This window comes from Muscardinus avellanarius, assembly GCF_963383645.1.
Source record: "Muscardinus avellanarius genome assembly, chromosome: X".
Classification (NCBI taxonomy): Eukaryota; Metazoa; Chordata; class Mammalia; order Rodentia; family Gliridae; genus Muscardinus; species Muscardinus avellanarius.
This window is the reverse complement of record NC_137792.1, coordinates 56,283,249-56,296,671: the sequence shown is the minus strand read 5'-3', so window position 1 is coordinate 56,296,671 and position 13,423 is coordinate 56,283,249. Positions and strand designations below refer to the sequence as shown.

The window sequence follows — 13,423 nt, the reverse complement described above, 5'->3', positions numbered from 1 at the left end:
GTTGATGAGATTTTCACTGCTGGCTTGGCTGTTATTGAATCTATAATTGTCCTGTCTCAGTCTCCAAAGTACCAGGATTACAAGCGTTCACTACTATGCCTGGATTCTGGTTCCCTTTTGATATATTTAAAAGAGTAGATTTGCTAGTGGATTCCTGCTTGTTTTCATTGTCTTGAACAAACTGGTGTGTAAACAAAGTTCATAGGCCTAGTGAATATTCGCCCTTACCCAACACATAAATATTCTAGTCACATGACCTTACCTAAGAGGTCCTGGAGCTCCATTGGTTAGAGGAGCAGATACTTGCTCCTTTTTTTTATTTAAGGTTCATAAAATAACCTTTATTTTTTAAAGTTTATATATGAACTACAGGAAACAAAAACACAAGAAGCAAAGAACAAAGTCATCCAGTCACGAGCAGCTGGGTTGGCTGTGGCCTTCCACTCCTGTGTACATGTACACAACATGCCATTTGTGTGATCAAGATCGTAGTATGTATCATGCTTTTCCACACATTAATATTCAACTCAAAAATCTCAAAGTTACAAGAGTATTTTCATTAACCAAGGATATAGTACACCAACTCAACCTGTTAAAAAAGTAACTGTAATCTTGCCTTTCTTGGGACAAAAACATTTCTGAAGATAGAAAGAGCAGCAGGCCATTGGAGAGACATACTGGCAGAGTTGAGTAAAATACTGCATTCCCTTAATGCTCGATTTAAAAGTAGATATAAAGCATGTTTCTAAGAGTTATCAGATTACTACTAAAATATTAACTTCAAAGTATGTTCCCAGTGAATTAAGGTGGTACTATGTAACAGCACAGAGGATGCACACACACACACCAATGGCTCACAACAAAATCAAAATGTAAATCTGAGGAACACTTGCTTCACCTCTGTGCACTTCCTTCCGCCACTCTTCTGTCAGCAGGATGAACAAGCCCTGACACACTGCCCAGAGGTGTGATGGTTCCATGCCCAAGGTGCACCTTCTTAACAATTATAACAAAAAGGTATTTTCAAGTTGGCTAATCTATCAAGCTCTACTTATTACCATACACTGTCACTTTGGGACATCTATGAAGTTAAGGTGTTAAGACATAAATAGGAACTTTTTGCACAATGAACACAAGTGTGTACCAAAAACACACACAGAAACTTATGGTAAGAATCTAAAACTGTCTTCCAGGAATGGGAAAGAGGGAGACGAGGGATGGTGTGGGGAAGAGCTCATTGTTAGTATCTCTGTACTTGCTCCTTTTAATGTCCAATGTTCTTGTGACAATCAAATCCCTTGTCACAAACAGTAAGATCATGGCAGTTAAATTGCTAGAAAAGTATTGAATTCCATTAACTTAAAAAAAGTATTCTGGTCTTGTTTATTTGATGATGATGATATCCTGTCAGGACTCCTAACAAGCAAGTAAGCCAACGTCCAGACCAGTTTTGTAAACTCAATAGAAGACCCCCAGATTTAAGTCATCAATTTGAACTGCATACCCTGCTTCACCTAGGATTTATGATTGATGTGATTACAGGAAGGCTTTGACATTATTTTTGACTCCTGACATCTAGCCTTATGAAGTAAGTTCTCCAGGTCTTAAAGAACTGGAAAACATTATGTTAATTGAGATTAGCAGATTCTAAGGAGGGAAGATGGAGACTGAGCATAGCAGCATGTAAGAATCCTGCTGACTCGGTCCCCATTGTCCCCAAAACTGAACTCTAAAAAGCAAGACAAAACAATCAGCAGAAAAATAAGAACATTAAACACAAGTGACAGAGAAAAAGACTAGAAGACCGTCCAGAGAGGGGGAAAAAGCCCCGCCCACAGTGGCAGGCACCTATTTGTGCTCAAGCTTCCCACACTGCACCATGCACCAGTGATGAAAGGAGAACTAGGATCTGAAGGAAAAAGCATCAGACGCATGGGGTGTAAGTCAGCCAGCCTGAAGACCTGCTACAGCAAACGGGAACTAACCATGCCACCCAGGAACCCAGAATTTAGCTCAGCACCAGAATAGAAACTTGCCACACACATGGGTGCCTCTGTGATGCCATTAATCCAGCAACAGTCCAGCACACCAAGCCCACCAGAGTTCCAGCCAGCTAGAATTCGAAGTGTGAGTAAAGCTGCAGCTGAAAGTGGATCCTAAGGGCTCACCTTTAGGCACTTGGGCAGCCACAATAAACTCTCTGGGTCTGACATCTAGTGGTCAAACTCAGTAAAGGCAGAGTGCTGACAGAGAGTACCACACTCCCTATAGGCTCAGAGCTGCCCTCAATAACACTACCTTCCATTTGTGGTGACCATGGAGAAATCAGACCTGACCAAATCTACTATGGAGAACAGAGGCTCCCACATTAACGGTGGCAAAGAGAAACCTAGACTCCATACCGGTGGATAGCAGGAGGGTGACCTGTGCTTAATACCTAACACAGCCGAACCAGTAGTGGCCAGTTAAATAGACTAAGAAAGTCTCAGAGAACCAAACTCACAGCAGGAAGGGTGCTGGTAGTACTTGATATCTGCACAGAGAGAGACTGCTGCAGAGCTATATACTGGATCGTCATTTAGTTACAGAATTGCATTAATTCGTGGTTGAGGTTATTTTGGGTTTATTTGTTCCTTTTTATGTGTGTTAGTGTGTATAAATGGTTGGCTTTTTTCTTGCTGTTGTTTTTTTGTTTTGTTTCTTATTTTTAACCTGTCCCCAAAGCCTCTCCCAAGCTTCTTTCTCCGTACATACCAACTCTCTTGTCACTATCCCTTTACTATCTTTCTTCTGTTTTAGCTTTTCTTTGTCCTGTATTAAACCTACTTTATATAATTACACCACAAATTCTACATTGTTTACTAGAACACTACTTTATCCTTACTATCTCTAACATCTAGTGTATACTAATATATACTAAACTCATTCTTTCACTCTATTCGACTCTACTTGAGATTTTTCCCTATTCTTCCATTTACTCTTTCACTTACCTCCTTCCTCAAACTTCACTATTGAAGACAATAAAACTGTCCTTGGATTTACCAGCTGACACCTGGAAACTGAGAGAAAGTCATCAAAAGAAACAGAGGCAAATGTCTGAAGCCATGAAAAGGAGAGACAACAAATGAGCAATGAGTACCCACAACCCCACAACTAATTGGATAACACAGAATTGCAAAGTTCTCCAGAAGGTCAAATCAGAAATGTAACTGTAGAATTAATACAAGAATTCCAAAAAGAATTCAGAGAGAGTTTGAAAGAAATAAAGGATGCAGTCACTGAAGTAAAGGCATCTATTCAAACTATAAACAATCACTTAGACCATATGGAGAGTAGAATCTCGCTCCTAGAAGATGATCACTCCAAAAATCAACACATAGTTTATAGCATAGAAAAAACAATTCAACAACAGGAATGTGATATTGAAGAAATATGGGGCAATCTTAAAAGAGCTAATTTGAGAATCATAGGTATAGAGAAGGGAAATGAAGGCCAAACCAAGGGGCTCAATAATCCTGTCAAAGACGTGATAGCAGAAAACTTTCCAAGCATAGAACAAGATATTGATACACAGGTACAGGAAAATTATAGAACCCTCTTTAGACAAGATCAGAGAAAAGGTTCTCCACGCCATATTATAGTCTAAATGACCAATGTAGAAGCCAAGGAGAAGATCTAAAAGGCAACAAAAACAAAATACCAAGTGACATTCAGAGAGAGAAACCAATTAGAATCACTCCAGATTTACAAAAGCAGGTCATGAAAGCAAGAAGGGCTTGGAGAAACATATTCCAAACTCTGAAAGAAAACAACTTGAAACCAAAAATTTCCTACCCATCAAAACTATCTATCAGATTAGATGGGGAAATAAAATTCTTCCATGACAAGCAGAAGCTGAAGGAATTTATGTCCTCAAAACCACACTAGAAAAAATACTCAAAAAGATCAATGACAAAAAAGAAACAAGAAATTCATGCCAGAAACAGAGAAACAAGAATTTCCATCCAGCAGACAACTAAGAAGAGAAGAACACTGTTTCATACAGAAGTAAAATCGAAATAATCACACTGAATGTAAATGGACTCAACTCCCCAATAAAAAGAAATAAAATGGTAAAATGGATAAAAAACAGAATTCATCTGTATGCTGCTTGCAAGAAACACACCTTAAAAGTAAATATAGCAACAAACTCAAGGTAAAGGATTGGAGAAAGGTAATCCATGCCAATGTAACATGAAGACATGCAGGAGTAGTAACTATGATAACAGATAAGTTAGACTTTAAGCCCAGGCTTATTAGAAGAGACAAAGATGGTCATTTTTTTTTTACTGGTAAAAGGAAAAATCCAGCATGAGTAAATAAAAATAATCAACATTTATACTACTTTCATAAAACAAACTCTTTGGGATATTAAGTCACATATAAATCCCAATACTATAATACTGGGAGACTTCAATACAGCTCTCTCACCATTCGATTGATCTTCTAGACAAAAGGTCAGTAAAAACAACTCAGACCTAAAGAACACTATTAATCAAATGGAGTTGTTAGACACATATAGAATTTTCCACCCATCTACAACAGAGTTCACATTTTTTTCAGCAGCTCACAGAACCTTCTCCAAGATAAATCACATCCTGGGCCACAAAGTAAGCACTAGCAAGTTAAAAAAATGTGATATACTTACCTGTATATTTTCAAACCATAATGAAATAAAATTAGAAATCAACTATAAGAAGACTCAGAGAAACAACATAAACATGTGGAGACTGAACACCACACTTCCAAATGAAGAATGGGTCATAGAAGAAATAAGGGGTGAAATCAAGAAATTCATAAAAGCAAATAAAAATAGAGATACAACATTTCAAAACCTCTGGGACACTTTGAAGTCAGTATTAAGAGGAAAATTTATAGCACTGAGTACCCACATAAGAAAAACAGAAAACCATCAAACAACTTAATGACACACCTCAAAGCCCTTGAAAAACATGAACAATCTGAAACCAAAGCCTGTAGAAAACAATAAATTGTCAAAATCAGAGAAGAAATAAACGAAGTAGAGAATAAAAACAGTACATGCAATCAACAAAACCAAAGGCTGGTTCCTCAAAAAATTAATAAGATAAATAAACCACTAGCCATTTTAACTAAAAAAAGAGAGAATTAACCCAAATCTTGAAGGGAAGAGATGAAAAAGGAGATATCACAACTGACAGTGTAGAAATCCAAAGGATTATCAGAAATTACTTTAAGAGACTTCCGGGAAGATGGCGATCGAAAAAAGCAGGGCTTAAGAGCCCCGCTAACAACCAATCTCTATTACCACAAAATCAGTGCCTTTCATAGCCAGAAAACACCATCACCAGAGAAACAAAAAAAATCACCAGCCTCAGAGAGGAGGGGATCTCATAACAGAGCTCAGAGTTACAGAGGAGATACGCAGCCTCATGGCCAAGGACGCGGCAGCAGCGTCTTACTGCCAGTGGCACCGGCGAGCTCACCGGATGGCTACGGCTACAGACCGACACATTCAACAGCCCACCAGGCTCCAGAGAGGAGCAGCAGACAGCGAGCCGAGGTGAGCCACTGCAGAAGAGCCTGGACAGCGAGCCGAGGTGAGCCGCTGCAGAAGAGCCCGGTGGGATTCGGCAGATTTTTTGGCACAGGGTGCATCGAAAACTCCCAGTGGCAGGGCTCAGCACACGCTGCAGGGACTCAGAGCGGAGTTCAAAAACAGAGAAGAAATACACCAGCCTCACGGCCGAGGGCGTGGCAGCGGCGCCATATTGCCACCAGCGGCAGCAGCAGCAGCAGCGAATTCACTGAGTCCACTACAGCTCCATCTGCATATTCAACAACAGTGAGTCAAATTGCGGGCCCCAGAGGAGAAATCCCTGTACTGACTCCCAGGGACTTGACCCAGTGGGGGAGTGGTGGTGGCAGAGATATCACACCATAGGAGAATGCGCAACCTGGCACCCCCCATAGTCTAAATCAGCCTCTATTGACTCCCTGGGTCTGAGCCTTTGCTATACAACCCAGTAAAGAAGTAGTGGTGACTGAGATACCACAGACTCGAGATCCAGAACACCTTAAGTGAAGTCATAGTGACCCACGGGAAGAACCCAGAGAAGGCACAAACTCCCGAAATCATAGGAAAGATGAATAACAATGGAGCAATGAATGTCCACAATCCTACAACATCAGAACCCGATAAAACAGAAATTCAAAGATTTCTAGAAGATCAAATCAGGAAAATAACTGTAGAAATAATAGAGGTGTTTAAATAATAGAGGTGTAGAAAAAATAGAGGTGTTTGGAAAAGAATTCAGAGAGAGCGAAAAAGAGATAAAGGATGCAATTAATGAAGTAAAGGCCTCAATTCAAAGCACAAACAACTGATTAAACCACATGGAAAATAGAATCTCGCTCTTAGAAGATGATCATTCCAAAAATGAACGCATAGTTTCTAATCTAGAAAAAACTATCCAACAGCAGGAATCTGACATTGAAGAAATATAGGCCCATTTTAAGAGAGCTAACCTAAGAATAATTGGAATAGAGGAGGGAAAGGAAGGTGAAACAAAAGGGATCAACAATCTCTTCAAGGAAGTAATAGCAGAAAATTTTCCAAACATAGAGCAAGAGGTCGATACCCAGGTCCAGGAAACTTATAGAACTCCCTTTAGACAGGATCAGAGAAGAGGATCCCCACGCCACATAATTGTCAAAATGACCAATGTGGAAGCCAAGCAGAGAATCTTAAAGGCAACAAAAACAAAGGGCCAAGTGACATTCAGAGGCAAACCAATTAGAATCACCCCAGACTTCCCAAACCAAGTCACGAGAGCCAGGAGGGCTTGGAGTAACATATTCCAAACTCTGAAAGAAAACAACTTCCAGCCAAAAATTTCCTACCCAGCAAAACTTTATATCAAATTAGATGGAGAAATAAGAAGCTTTCATGACAAAGAGAAACTGAAGGAATTTTTGTCTTCAAAACCAGCACTAGAGAAAATACTCAAAGAGATTAAATACAAAGAAGAAATAGGTAACACACACCAGAACCAGAGAAACAAGATTTTCCATCCAACAGACAACTAAGATTGGTTATCTGTGGAGATTCATTATTTATGTTAGTCTTATACCTATCTCTAAATTGTATTGTTTGCTTTTATTGTTAATTTTTAAGATTTCTGGTTGGAATATTAATATACCTTCAGATATAGCATTTGGAAATATTTTATCCCATTCTATCAGTAACTGTTAACTCTGTTTACATTGTCTTTGGATATACAATATTTTTTTTAGGGAGTTTGTATACCCTTCTGTTGCCTGTGCCATTGAAATCATATCCAAGAAATCACTGCCAATTTCAGTGTTGTGAGGTTTTATGACCCATATTTTCTCCTTAAAGTTTATAGTCTTAAGATTTATATTTAGGTCTTTTATCTATTTTGAGTTAATATTTGTATATGGTGTTAGGTAAGGGTCCAATTTTATTCTTTTTCATGTAGTTATTATTTTTCAACAATATTTAGTGAAAGACTCATTATTTCCTTCATCAAATGTTCTTGGAAACCTTGTCAAAAATAACTTGATCATATATGAAAGAATTTATTTCTAGGTTTTTTATTATACACCACTGGTTTATATATCTGCCTTTAGAACAGTACTACACTGTTTCAATTATTGTAGCTTTATATGGTTTGAAATTAGAAAATATATATCTTCTAGCTTTGTTCTTTTTCGAGATCGTTTTGGGTATCTAGAGTACATATTACATATTAGGATAGATTTTTTCTGAAAAATAAATATATAAATATATGATAGTTTCACCTAAAAATAAAAGAAAAAAATATTCTCTGATAAGAAAGCAAAGAGAAATATTAAAATGTTATCTTTAAGTTATCAAAAGCTTGGTATCAGAAAATGAAACTGTTATGTGAGATTATCATTTTTATTTTTGGATAAATTGCTATAATACTAGATGTCAACCACTAAGCCAAGCATGGGAAGGAGGGATGGGGAGGGAATGGGGTGGGTATCAGGTGGGGGTTGACTGGGCGATGTGTGCATGTATATCTACAAAAGTTTTTTTGTATCCCACTATGATGTATGAATACAGTGCGCCAATTAAAAAATTAAAAAATAAATAAATAAAATGGGACTGAGACTGAAAAAAAAGAAATTACTTTAAAAAACTATACTCAAACAAAATGTAAAGTCTAGAGGAAAAGGACAACTTTCTAGATAAATACCACTGTCCTAAACTAAGTCAAGAAGACATAGAAAACTTAAACCACCCAATAGCAATCAAAGAGATTGAAACAGCAATAAAGACATTACCATCAAAGAAAAGCCCAGGACCAGATGGCTTGCCAAGTGAATTTTATAAAACCTTTATAGAAGAGTTGATCCTGATATTCCTCAATCTAGTTCATAAAACAGAGAGAAACAAGCCTCTCCCAAATGCATCCTATGAAGCCAAAAATCACATTAATTTCAAAACCAAATAAAGAAGGCTCAAGGAAGAAAAACTACAGGCCTATATCTTTGATGAACTTGGACAAAAAAACTGCTAAACAAAATACTAGCAAACACCATTCAAAACCACATCAAGGAAATCATACACCATGACTAGGTAGGCTTCATCTCGGGATGCAAGGCTGGTTCAACATATGAAAATCAATCCATGTAATTCATCATATAAACAGATCCAAAGACAAAAATCACATGATAATTTTATTAGATGCTGGAAAAGGCTTTGATAAAGTCCAACATCCATTTATGATAAAAGCACTGCAGAGAATCAGAATAGAAGGAACATACCTCAACATCATAAAGGCAATCTACAATAAACACACAGCCAACATGATCTTAAATGGGGAAATACATTGAGAATTCCCCCTAAAAACAGGAACAAGACAAGGATGTCCATTATCACCATTTATTTTCATTATAGTACTTGAGACTCTAACCAGAGCAATAAGACAAGAAAAGGAAATCAAAGGAGTACAAATAGGAAAAGAAGAACTCACGCTTTCACTATTTGCAGATGAAATGATACTATACCTAGAAGACCCAACAAACTCAAACAAAAGACTTGTAGACCGGATCAACAATTTCAGCAAAGTATCTTGAAACTAAATCAATCTCAACAACTCAGATACTTCTCTGTACACCAACCATAAATCCACTGAAAAAGAAATCTGGAAAACAATTCCACTCAAGATTTCCCACAAAAAAAATAAAATACTTAGGAATAAACTTAACTAAGGAGGTAAAAGACCTCTACAAAGAAAATTATAAAACATTGGAAAAAGAAATTGAAGATTTTAGAAGATTGAAATATCTTCCCTGTTCATGAATAGGCAGAATAAATATTATCAAAATAGCCATACTCCCAAAAGTGATCTACAGATTCAATGCAATACCCATTAGTTACCAAGATCATTCCTTACAGACATAGAAAAATCAGTCCTTAAATTTATTTGGAACAACAAAAATCCCAAAATAGCCAAAATAGTTAAATAGTTCTCAGTAACAAAAACGATGCAGGAGGAATCAAAATACCGGACATTAAACTATACTACAAAGCCACTGTAATAAAAACAGCATGGTACTTGCACAATATATATATATATATATATATATATATATATTTACCAAAGAAACAGCATAGACGCCTCAGAAAAAAATCCTCACACTTTTAGCCAATTGATTTTTGGCAAAGGGGCCAAAAACATACAATGGAACAAAAACAGTCTGTTCAAGAAATGGTGTTGGCAAAACAGGTTGACCATATGCAGAAAAATGATAATTAATCCCACTTTCTCACCCTGCACAAGAATCAATTCAAGATGGATCAAAGATTTGGAAATTAGACCAGAGACCTTGAGGCTCCTTGATGGGGGCATAGATCTAACACTGCAACACATAGGCACAGATTAAAACTTTCTCAACAAGACACCAAAGGCACAACAAATTAAAAGGTGACTCAATACATGAGACTGCATGAAACTGAAGAGCTTCTCTTCAGCAAAGGAAACTGTCAGGATCCTCAACCAAAAGCCAACAGAATGGGAGAAGATTTTTGTCACCTATGCCTCAGATAGAGGATTAATATCTAGAATATACAGAGTTTAAGAAATTCAACACTAAAAAACAAATAATCCAATAAAAATGGGCAAATTAACTAAATAGACACTTCATGAAAGAAGAAATTCAAATTGCCAATAAATGCACGAAAAAATGCTCAACATCATTGGCAGTCAGAGAGATGCAAATCAAAACTACCCTAAAATTTCACCTAACTCCAACTAGAATGGCAATCATTCAAAACACAAACAACAACAGATGCTGGCGAGGATGTGCTAGAATTGAGAACCCTTAAACATTGTTGGTGGAATTGCAAATTAGTGCAACCACTTTGGAAACCAGTATGGAGGATTTTCAGAAGAATGGGAACTTATTTACCATTTGACACAGCAATACCACTTCTGGGTATCTATCCAAAAGAAAGCAAACCAAATTACCATACTGATGCATGTGTATCTATGTTCATAGCTACATAATTCACCATTGCCAAACTATGGAACCACCCAAGATGTCCAGTAACAGATGAATGGATTACAAAACTATGGAATATGTACACAATGGAATTTTACTCAGCCATAAAAAAGACAAAATTGCATAATTTTCAGGAAATTGATGGAACTGGAGGACATTATGCTAAGTGAGATTAGTCAGTCACAAAAAGTAAGGAATCAGATGCTTTCCCTAATATGTGAAAGCAAGGGTGCAATGGGTCATAAGAGGACCTCCAGGTGAAAAAGAGATTCTATAGAGGAACAAACAAGACAACATAACTGAGGGGATGTGAGGAGGGAAGAAGGAAACTCTCTAAAGCACATGATGTACCTAAAAAAATCAATGTCAATCACTAAGCCAAGCATGGGAGGAAAGGAAGGGAGGGAATGGGATAGGGAGGGGGTTGGATTTAATGGGGTGATGTATGCATGCATATCTAGACAAGTTTTTTTTTATCACATTAAGTTGTATGAATTAAATGCACCAATAAAAGTACCTAAAATTATTCTATATAGGACATAAAAACAAAAAAAAAATAAAAAATAAGAAATTAGCAAAGCACAGAAAGAGAAGAGACATATCTTTTCTCTTATATGCCTAAACTAGGGTGTATTAAGTATACCAAATGGACTCCAGATAATGGAGGGAAAACCTCAGCAAAGGCAGAAAGGAAGGGTAGGAGGAAGAAGGCTGAGGTTGATTAACTGTAGGAGCTACATATAAATATGTGTATAAGTATGAAGGTAGCATGGTCAACCTAGACACTCATTGCTGGAAGGGGGGGAAGCAGAAGCGGGAGGGAAGGCACTAAGCACTGTGTGAATGTATGCCATTTTCAATATGATCCACATAAAAATAAAATAAAAACAAAAATGAAATATGATCTTTAAAAGCGAACGGTACAAAAACCCTCATCTACGTGCAACCCCACCACCACGCACACACATTTGGGTGTTAGATTTTCTCCATGGTTTGATGGTAAAAAAAAAAATTGAAAATTACTCCTTGAAAAATTAAAATATCAGTTTATTCTCCCATATGCAAATTAGGATGCTCTTGAGATGTAATTATCCATTAACCAGCATTGACAACCTTACTGGCATCTTCCAGAGTGCCATCTCACCATGTACTCTGGTAAGCCTGAATCCAGACATTTTATTTCCCCAGGCTCCACCCAGCCTCCTCCTAGTCTCAACCCACTACTCCCAGGTGCCAGGAACTATAGCTCGTGGCATGCCGTGAATTCCCTGGCCATGGTCCTGAGGCATGTCCTGTCCAGCACTTGACACTGAACCATGCTGCACCACACATGGGGCTGTGATTCAAACCATGGAGGAGATGTGGCCTCCACTGCTGGGCTGCAGAAAGCTGCACCTGAAGAAGCTGACCCTGGGCATCACTTGCATCATAGAATCTTCCCCAGGTGTGACATAAGGAACCATTCTAGAAAAGGCTCCTGATGAACATCGTATTATTTCTTTAGGGAACAAAAATAAAGTTTGATGCCTGAGGCTATGAAGAACTTCTACCTAATGGCTTTCACATGACATGGAGTATGAAGCTAAATGAGCACATCATTTCACTGGGGAACATGACAATTAACAGCTTTTCAAACTGATTCAGCTCAACTAATCTTCCACGAATTCATTTCCTAATGCACCAACTTTGGCAGACCTGGAGGAATATCCGGGGACAATTCTCCCTTAAATCTACAGAGAAGACTTGTTTATAGCTTTACTCTATGGTGTTTTAAGTACACCCAGCTTAGATTTTACAGAGTATTTGGTTGATTAAACCTCTAGCCTTAAAAGTTTACCTTCTAATTCAAGTGTCTGTAATACATCAGTAATATATCACACATGAAGGGAAACAGACAATAAGAAAAATTGACATTGAGAGACATCTCAGAAGAAATGTAGTCTAAGAGCTATTGGATATGAAGCCAGTGAGGACCAGCCAGAGCAACCTCACTTTGACTCTCCCAGTGTGATATTTGAGCTGGATTTAAGCAATGGAAGTGGGAAGGTTTGCCTTGTCTACAAAAATGAGAAAATAGCATTAGTCCAAGACACTGAGATCTGTTTCCTAGACAGAGTGTTATACAGGCATTTTCTCACAGACACCTTTACCACCTGTTATTTCCTGCTTATTACCTACCTGGGTCTTCCCTACTGTCAGTATGCCTTTACCAGTTATGACATTAGTCCATATGTCAAACAATGGGTTAACATGTATAAACCCATCACCTACAACACAGATCTGCTCACAAAAGAGACAGACTCTTTTGTGAACAAGTTGAGTCCAAGAAAAGTATTTAAGAGCAATGACAAGATCTTAATCCCCACAAAAAGATAAAGCCTGTGCAGCCTATATGTTCCCAGAAAGGGCCCTCAAGATCTTCCACCCCTAAGCCCTCCTCTGGATCTGGAAATCCAATCTGAACATGAGCACACTTACTCCCAGCTTTCCACCAGATCAACAGTGGTGATTTCCATGAAAAGATGAGTCCAATCTCAGTGTCTGTAACTAACTAAAGGCATGTTCATGAGTGGAAAAGACCCTAAGCCTTTTACTCCTATTTACATTATCCAGGAGTGGAATGGCATACTGAGTCATCTCCAATAATTCTTCACAGTATGTTTTGCTAGTCCATACCTTCAAAAACTGCTTAAGAATTTCAGATCTTATTTAAGAGGCCAATAAGCCTATTAAAAGCTTTCCTCTGGATAAGTTCTCCAAAGAAACCACTGGTTTTGACCCATGAAACATTAAAAGTACATTGTTTAATTAGTATCCACTGGTCACCTGTGACTATTTAAACTTATAT

General features: G+C 37.8%; 1 protein-coding gene and 1 pseudogene across 5 annotated transcripts in view; both read left to right on the top strand.

The window, feature by feature from the left end:
* The window catches only part of AFF2 (ALF transcription elongation factor 2), a gene marked incomplete at both ends in the record, with an annotated part of 650,103 nt that overhangs the window by 570,587 nt on the left and 66,093 nt on the right, over positions 1-13,423 (top strand). The window lies entirely within an intron of this gene.
* LOC308279413 (tubulin polyglutamylase complex subunit 2-like) lies at positions 11,926-13,037 on the top strand (annotated as a pseudogene). The gene is made up of 2 exons: positions 11,926-12,278; positions 12,516-13,037. The product of its transcript is annotated as a tubulin polyglutamylase complex subunit 2-like (transcript).